Source organism: Patiria miniata, unplaced genomic scaffold (genome assembly GCF_015706575.1).
Source record: "Patiria miniata isolate m_02_andy unplaced genomic scaffold, ASM1570657v1 HiC_scaffold_19, whole genome shotgun sequence".
In the NCBI taxonomy this organism is placed as follows: domain Eukaryota; kingdom Metazoa; phylum Echinodermata; class Asteroidea; order Valvatida; family Asterinidae; genus Patiria; species Patiria miniata.
In genome coordinates, this window is record NW_024037057.1 from 13,970,898 (window position 1) to 13,981,154 (window position 10,257).

Sequence of the window (10,257 nt, forward strand, 5' to 3'; positions counted from 1 at the left end):
TATACAACTTAAAAAAAAATTGTGGTGGCTTCCTCGGTAAAAAAATGAACAGAAAATTGCTCTGGAGGTCAAAGTAATTAATTTCCAGTGAAATAAAAATTAAAAAAAATATTGCAATCTTACTCCTGAGCGTGTCAAGGCGGCGCTCTTTGTATCCGATTTCGCGTTGTTTCCTATGACCGCGTAATTAGATTAGTGGAACATTCACACAAATTATACAGCGCCCTCTTGAGGTTGAAATAAAAAGGACACTTCCACAGTCTTGTATTATTATGGGTTTGCGGATTACTTTTGATTCAGTATTTTTTTAAATTTTCTTCACTATATAGGCGACACCAGACTCAATTGTGATAGTGTCATTATATAATTTTTGGGTTTTTTTAGTTCAGGATTTTCAAACATGGAAATGAATGGCGGACATACCTTTCCCACTTTTTAGGAAGGATATGAACAGGCAATATAGACCTTTTATCATGCTGCCACCATTTCAGTCATGTTCCCTGTATGCACTAACAGTACTGAATGATAATGTTTTCGTGCAAAAAAGGAACCAGACTAATTTTCCTTCCAGCCTCGCTTTGGTCACGTTGATTTGAATGGGAGCAAAATCAAGATCACCGCAACATGATAATGGTCTATTATTCTCGAGTCGGCCATATACTTATAAGATTGAAAGCGAGGTCAAATGTTCATGAATTTTGGAACTTGCGAATAGAAATGAAAGCAATGACATAAAGTTATTTACAAATTAATACCGGTCTGCTCTGATGAATTATTCAAAATTTGTTATTGAACACAATACCCTATAATGTTTTGAGCCACATTTTAAAAAAGAGTTGAAAGTGAGGCTTGGAACACGTAAATAGTCTGGCACCATCTCATTCAACAGCTTAAAATGTAAAGAAAATACATTCAGGGAACACGATCAAAATGGCTTCATCGTGAATAAGGTCTATAGGCCCGTATACTTTGTGAATGTCTGCTTGTAATTTTTGCATTTTTCACATTTATTTGAAGAATCCAAGAACTGGGCGGATCGAGGAAGTGGGCGGGGCAGAATGGTCTGAACACTGAAAATATGATGAATAATTGTTTGACAATGAAAATTAAATAATTAGGCCTACAAATAATCGTTGTCTGGATAACAGTGTGTTCAAAATTAAAGTCTGTTCATTATTTTAAAATATTCCTTTCTTCAGAGCAATGTCTACTTATTTTAAACCTTCCCCAAGTAACTATCGCACGTGACCATATCCAAATCATTGTCGCCGCTTTGTCTAATGCCGGCAAGTTAAGTAGCCACGATGACATTGGCAAAAGGCTACTTCAATGGCGATAGCACTGTCCTATATAGCTACTGTCTAATGCCGGCAAGTTAATTAGCCACGATGACATTGGCAAAACACTACTTCAATGGCGATAGCACTGTCCTATATAGCTTCTGCATCAGGATCACTGTCGTAGAACAATAATTGCTCGGTCCATATGGGGAGGGGGATTATATCTCACCTTCACTTTTTGACCAAGGGAATTGGCCATTGGATCACCCCTCCCCCCTCCAGATTTGTATTGTGACAAACAATGAATGCTATGAAGTCCAGGCTATCGGACAAACAGTACAAAAGCTATATGCACTGTCTGTAAGCGCGCAACACACACGTACATCACGATCAGCACCCCCAGTGTCACGTGGTGTCCAACCCCTCCCGCTAGGCTTTCCACGGCCTGGCAATTGAAGGGCATCCCCCCCCCCCTCCATCCACTCGCCGACACGGATTTAAGCCACCATGGATGGTTCTGTCCAGTCGCTGCAGCACAATGCTGTCGCATGCATTAATGGTTGTCTTGATGCGTATGTAGTTGGACATAATTATAAGAACATTATGAGCACATGTATTAGTCTCTAAGCAAAATAATGTGCCGTACACTATAGTGCCACTCAGTACATTATTTTTTCATTGTATGATAAACCGCACAAAATTGGGTCGAGAACACTGAAAATGTATACAACGTAGCAGTTTTGGTAGGGACCTTCATGGACTGAGCAGACGTCACCCATAATGAGGTGATTTATTACTTCGGATTCATTGTAACGAATGTGAACGCCAGTTTACATTCAAAACAATGCTTCGTTAGGTGTTCTGACATACATTTTCCTGTAAACCCATAATTGTAGGTCAATGTGGCCTTGGATTCCGGAAATGAATCATGAACGTCTGGTCTTAGTCTTACAAACGCTGGCTGTTTTTTTTCCTAAGGAAGTTGAGCTATTATTGTTTCTATAGGCATCCAGCCCATACCCTTTACAAAGAGTAATAATCAATCCTTGTCCATCGAGATGCGTCGACTTTGTGAAGTCCTGAGAATTTCAAGAAGAAGACAAAAAAAATATTAAAAAAAAAAATCGGACCCCTTTTCCCCTTTTATTGGTTAATCCCTCGCACGTGACAGGTCACTCTCCCCAAACGATCCTAAAAATAGCGTAGTATCGTACTCACGCGTGCGCACTACTTCCATGATCCAATGAGTCCACATTTCATGGAGTCGGATATTCACGCTACACCGGAAGTAAAATCTCAAATGCAGCAGTTTTTGCGAGTAGAAAAATCAAGTCTCCATCAAATTTTTGGATTAGTTTTTGGCCAAGTACACATTGCAAAATAAACAAAATGTATTCTTCGTTTTAATAGTACGTTAAAAAAAAGAACAAATTATTTTGCGCTTTGCAGACTCAAGTCTTATATCGGCCTACGTACGAAGGACTCACTCGCCGAAGTTCTGTCTCTGGCTCTACAGACTTGAATTAAGTCTATGCTGCCTTGGCTACGCGTCGTGCGCGCGATCGATTGTGTACGTGGGTGCACGTACGTAATACGTACACTACTGTATACCTATGGAACGCCAAAGAGGCATTTAATGTGATCATCGAATCGGTGATACACTTTTGCAATCGGTGATGCATATTCACGATCGGTGATGGACTTTCGCGATCGGTGATGGACTTTTACTGGTGATGCATATTCACGATCGGTGATGGACTTTCGCGATCGGTGATGGACTTTTACTGGTGATGCATATTCACGATCGGTGATGGACTTTCGCGATCGGTGATGGACTTTTACTGGTGATGCATATTTACGATCGGTGATGGACTTTCGCGATCGGTGATGGACTTTTACTGGTGATGCATATTCACGATCGGTGATGGACTTTCGCGATCGGTGATGGACTTTTACTGGTGATGCATATTCACGATCGGTGATGGACTTTCGCGATCGGTGATGGACTTTTACTGGTGATGCATATTCACGATCGGTGATGGACTTTCGCGATCGGTGATGGACTTTTACTGGTGATGCTTATTCACGATCGGTGATGGACTTTCGCAATCGGTGATGGACTTTTACTCAACGACTGGTCATCGCAGCTTTGATCACCGATCGCGAAAGACCATCACCGATCGCGAAAGTCCATCACCGATTAAATGCCGCTTTTGGCGAAACAGGAACGCCAAAGAGGCATTTAATGTGATCACCGAAACGGTGATGGACTTTCGCGACCGTCGCATCTGTGTGTTGCGTCGTAATCATTTGCACGTATTATACTTATCTATGTTCCTTGCTCTGGAGCAATTTAAATTTAATTGCAAATGCGCAGAGCCTTTATTTTGCTCTTCTGTTTTTTTAATACCTTTCGCGAAAATATGATAAATTTTACTTCCGCGTAACCGATGTAATTTTCGAACCATGGTGTGTGTGTTTGATAAGAATTAAATTTAGAATTTAATCATTTTTAAGATTAGAAAATATTATCATTGTTTTTTCAAAGAGCAATGATTCGATGTGTACATTTTTGTAATGCAGCATGGTACTCAATCTGCTAAGACCACTGTGGGAAATAGAGCTAGCTCTATGGTTTGTGCCAGCCATGTCTTCTTTGGCCATCAATCACCTTGTCCCTTTAGCCCTCGCAACAACACGTGCTTCAGGTCTCCACTTACCAGCTACCATTTTTTTTTGCAGTCGTGGAATTGGGGCACGATCGAGGTCAATCGTTTTTACATGGGGGCTCACAAATTGGGTGTTCCACATGCAAACGCGTTCCATGCACCAACTGACGTTCAGCAAAATAATGGAATCCTTTTCAATTTTAAGAACATATACCTTTACATCATGTACATGATGTATAGGCTACAACGGTCTACAATCGAGCCGCAACTTCCGAGATCTTTTCGAGCTTGTCTTAAGTGGCCTTGTCAATTGTATAGTGCACAAACAGAACAGACATTCGCTATTTAACCCAATTGGTTACATTATTCTTTAACTAATGAATAATAACTTATTCACCGGTGTGCACAGTCTTTTTAAACATCGGAGTTATCAAAGGAAAATATTGAATAATGTATAAATAAAAACACACTAAAATTTTCCAAAAGGAGTACAACCGCAACAGTTACCTATGTACCGATAACCTAAACAAAGCTTAGTCTGCCCATGACGCCGGCAGCCTCCGTCGCCCAGAAATCACAGCATATTTAAGTTGAAGAAAGTGGGGTTTTTTTTTGGGGGGGGGGGGTTGGCTGGGATATTTTCACCCACTTACTTTGATAATATAAAAAAAACACTCTGCACCGATAGCAAAAGTCCATGCAAGGTTGATCACCGATCGTGAAAGACCATCACCCATGGGCGTCACAAGGGGGGAGCACGGGAGCGCTCCCCCCCCCCCCCCGGAAAAGCCCCCCCCCCCCAAAAAAAAAAAAAAAAAAAAAAAGATGGGGGAAGAAGACAGAAAAAGGGGCGCGAAGTAATATTGTTTGAAAAATGCCCACCCTCGAAAAATGATAAATCGTGAATATGCTGGAAAAATCCAGGTATTTCGGGGAGAAAAATGTTTTGCCCCTCTGCCAAAAAATTCTGGCGACGCACAAATCACGGTGTTTTATAGCCACATTGCCAATGATAGGGAAAACCGGTCGACTTATCAATTGTTATGGTTATATTAATAACGGCAACACCAAACCGTAGTGGGCAACAGCGGAGACTCAAAGCCACGACATACACAATATGCTTGACAATAAATGAAATACATGAACATGAGATATGTGGCAGTAATAACAACAAATGAAAATCATACTTGAATTACAAAAAAATAACTTCCCACGTCATAGCCTCGTGACACTTGAGAGCGCTACGGCAAGTATCAAATTAGAAAAACAAGGGATTGAATGGTTTCGTTTGCCCCATAAATATGAGGAGCAGGCTGTCTGTATCCTAAAAATTGCGAACATTTTAATCCTTGTAATGGATATAGTCTCTTGAAACCTTGGAGCACTATAACTGGCGGATGTAAGGGGTGGTGGTGGAAAACATTTGCAAGGAAAGTTCCTCTGTGTACTGTCCATCATGTGCTCGCTTAAAGGGAAAATACAACATTTGCAAACATCAAAAAATAAAACTACCAAATAATTTTGAAATACCTTGCTGGACTGTTAGTGAATGACAGTGTAAAGCATCCTGTAAAATCATGGCACCTGGTATGATACTGTCATTTTCAAGAAAAGTGGTATTTTTGTATCAATTTCCAACGCTGGTCGGCCGACCAGCGTTGGAAAAAACTGGCTTTTTTCAAATACTGGCCCCAATTGACCATCGCACTTGTTTGCAATCGATTACACACCTATGAACGGGTACAAGCCAGCTAGACTGGTTCCCTGACCTTACAATTCCCCAATGTATGTTAACTGCTCTGTTTCTTCTTATATTGAGTCAGGGAACCAGACTACAGGAAAATGATTGTTTTTCTTAGTTTTTATAGCATTTTCGAACCCAAAACCTCAAAAAAGTCAGTGTAACTACATTTGCTATATATTTCCAACCCCTGCAATTCCATTCGTTTCTGAAAATTACAGCAAAGGCAAATGATGTATATTCCCTTTAAGTGTGCTTAAGTGACCAGAGGCCCCACATATCTATACCAAGATTGGCTATTAGATGGATTTATGATGATGATGATGATGATGATGTGATTGCATTCCTGTGCCCCCTGGATGCCTGCTGAGACCCCTCAATAACCCCGCCATATATGCTGTCTCCAATGACCCACACATCAATCATCATATTATGCAAAAACCTTTTATCACGTATTGGTAAAAAAATACTCGGACTCAAATTTAAGGACATGAGAAACACATTGCTGAGATGATTGGTAAAGCTAATAGAAAATTATTCATGTTCAGGAAACTGAAAGAAACTGGTTTTACTCTAAGAACTTGCACAAAATTGCGCAGTAGTGTACATTTTCGTCACTGTATTAGTGTGCCGAGTTCCTCGGGGTTGTACTTGTGCACGTAAGATCTTATTTGTATGAATGGTTACAGGGTATCAGTCGAATCCAGAATTTTCGTGGCACGCACTATTAACTCCCAATAACAAAAAAGACTTGAAATGCACATTTATTTTAAGCCATGGTTGCAATAATAAAGACAAAATGGACCACGAACGAGCAAGGAACACGGACCAAGGAGTTCGTTCTTAATTATTCCTCCATGAACACACACACATGCATGACGCTGGGAACACCAATCAGAATGCTTGCAAGACCATGGAATGACTTGACCCACAGGAAGTGTTACATAACACATTCTTAGGTGTCCTTCACTGTGTTATTAATGGGCTTGGTAGACTTCAACAGCCCTAGGAAAAGTAAGCACAGTGGACACATGAGCATGAATCGTGCTCATGTAACGTGCACTATAACGTGCTCAATTATCCGCCAAATCCACCCGGAGAAGCTAGCACGCCGGAGAAGTGAGACCGTGACACCGGTTTGGCACTCAAGCATTACACTCAAACAGACCAATCTAATTTAGTCGATCCAAAAGAGTTTGCCGTATTACTCTATCTCTGGATCACCTTTATGATAGAAGAACTACTATGTGTACAAACTTTGCTCTAGGTGCTTTTAAATCAGGCAAATTTAATGAGTGGTTTCCTCAATCAAAAAGTTGGCACACTATGAATCTTAGATCGAGTAGAACACTCAAGGAGTATCCCAGTTCATCCAAGAGATTTCGAAATAGCCCAGACTCATCAATAGTTCAACATAGGATTTTCAAATGTATACAATTTTAATTGCTATTATCCGAGTGTATATGTTTTTGAGAATAATGGATTGTTGTGCATTTTGTATGTGTTTCGATTTCTCGTGAAATGTGTTTATTTTTAATTTATTTTAATTTTTACTGTAAATCACTGTGCAATTCAGCGTCTGAGCTGCTTGATGGTGATAATCAACCCAAATAATAATAATGTTAATAATAATATTGATAAAAAATAATAACTTATAATAACCCATAATTGGCTATTTGGGGAACATTCCCATAAACTAGTGCACACATTTTTCCCCCAAATTTAATGACCCGTAACTCCAATTTTACCTTAATTCGCCGGGTAATTTTTACTAATTCGACCACGAGCAATCGAGTCTATTTGCGACGATAATATTTTGCCTCTAAATGTGTGACGCTAAAGTGTCTCCCGTTCTGTTCATGCCACATTCACAGAGGAGTGTTTTATTCCGGATACCTGTGATATGGCATATACCGTTTGAATTGTTAATTGTTATGGTTATGTTAATATGGGCAACACCAAAGGCCCAAATCCACAGCGGCATACACTAACTGCAAACATTTCACGGACATTACAAAAAATGGAGTTCATAAGTGAGAACGGACATATTATAAAACATATAACCGTATTAACACAATTTAGGGGCAACACCAGGCCCGACCAGTAGTGGGCAACACAAGAAACTCAAAGCCACGGCATACACAATATGCTTGACAATAAATGAAATACATGTAGGCCTATATGAAAATGAGATATATGTGGCAATAAATGACAACAAATGCAAATTAAACTTGAATAACAAAAAAATAGCTTCCCACAGATGTACATTCAGTCAGGAAAACATCATAGCCTCGTGACACACTGAGATCGCTACGGCAAGTATCAAATTAGCCTAACAAAATAGAAAAACAATGGATTGAATGGTTCCATTTGCCCCATAAATATGAGGAGCAGGCTGTCTGTATCCTAAACATTGCGAACATTTTAATCCTTGTAATTTGTATAGTCTCTTGAAACCTTGGAGCACTATAACTGGCGGATGTAAGGGGTGGTGGTGGAAAAACATTTGCAAGGAAAGTTCCTCTGTGTACTGTCCATCATGTGCTCGCTTAAGTGTGCTTAAGTGACCAGAGGGCCCCACATATCTATACCAAGATTGGCTATTAGATGGATTTATGATGATGATGATGATGATGTGATTGCATTCCTGTGGCCCCTGGATGCCTGGTCAGGCCCCCCAATAACCCCGCCATATGCTGTCTCCGATGGCCCACCCATCAATCATCAGGTGCAAAAATTGTTTTACCATTTATTGGATAATAACAAATCACTGTGTTTATGCCACATCCACAGAGGAGTGTTTTTATTCCGGATACCATCGATTGGGCATTTACCGGTTAGAATATGGGCAGCACCAAAGCTCAAAGCCACAGCGGCATACACCAACAACAAACATTTTACGCACATTAAAGGGAATATACATCATTTGCTTTTGCTGTAATTTTCAGAAATGGATGGAATAGGGGGGTTGGAAATATAAAGCAAATATAGTTACACTGACTTTTTTGAGGTTTTGGGTTCGAAAATGCTATAAAAACCAAGAAAAACAATCATTTTCCTGTAGTCTGGTTCCCTGACTCCATATAAGAAGAAACAGAGCAGTTTACATACATTGGGGAATTGTAAGGTCAGGGAACCAGTCTAGCTGGCTCGTACCCGTTCATAGGTTTGTAATCGATTGCAAACAAGTGTAATGGTCAATTGGGGCCAGTATTTGAAAAAAAGCCAGTTGTTTCCAACGCTGATCGGCCGATCAGCGTTGGAAATTGATACAAAAATACCACTTTTCTTGAAAATGACAGTATACCAGGTGCCATAATTTTACAGGATGCTTTAGACTGTCATTTACCAACATCCTGTTAAGGTATTTCGCAAAAACTTGGTAGTTTTATTTTTCGATGTTTGCAAATGTTGTATATTCCCTTTAATTTAAAAAAAAAATGCAGTTCACATATGAGAAAGACACTTTCAAACACAAAAACACCGTAAACAAATATCACCGTCAGGGGCAACACGAGAAACCCTAAGCCACAGCGGCATGCAAGTTCAATAACTGATGCACTTTGGCGATCGATGATGGATTTTGCAATCGGTGATGGGTCGTTGATCATCGTTCGCAAAAGTCCATCACCGATTGCAAAAGTCCATCACCGATTGCAAAGTTGATCACCGATCGCGAAAGTCCATCACCAGTAAAAGTCCATCACCGATTGCGAAAGTCCATCACCGATCGTGAATATGCATCACCAGTAAAAGTCCATCACCGATTGCGAAAGTCCATCACCGATCGTTAATATGCATCACCAGTAAAAGTCCATCACCGATTGCGAAAGTCCATCACCGATCGTGAATAAGCATCACCAGTAAAAGTCCATCACCGATCGCTAAAGTCCATCACCGATCGTGAATATGCATCACCAGTAAAAGTCCATCACCGATTGCGAAAGTCCATCACCGATCGTGAATATGCATCACCAGTAAAAGTCCATCACCGATCGCTAAAGTCCATCACCGATCGTGAATATGCATCACCAGTAAAAGTCCATCACCGATCGCGAAAGTCCATCACCGATCGTTAATATGCATCACCAGTAAAAGTCCATCACCGATCGCTAAAGTCCATCACCGATCGTGAATATGCATCACCAGTAAAAGTCCATCACCGATCGCGAAAGTCCATCACCGATCGTGAATAAGCATCACCAGTAAAAGTCCATCACCGATCGCGAAAGTCCATCACCGATCGTGAATATGCATCACCAGTAAAAGTCCATCACCGATCGCGTAAGTCCATCACCGATCGTGAATATGCATCACCAGTGAAAGTCCATCACCGATCGCGAAAGTCCATCACCGATCGTGAATATGCATCACCAGTGAAAGTCCATCACCGATTGCGAAAGTCCATCACCGATCGTGAATATGCATCACCAGTAAAAGTCCATCACCGATCGCGAAAGTCCATCACCGATCGTGAATATGCATCACCAGTAAAAGTCCATCACCGATCGCGAAAGTCCATCACCGATCGTGAATATGCATCACCAGTAAAAGTCCATCACCGATC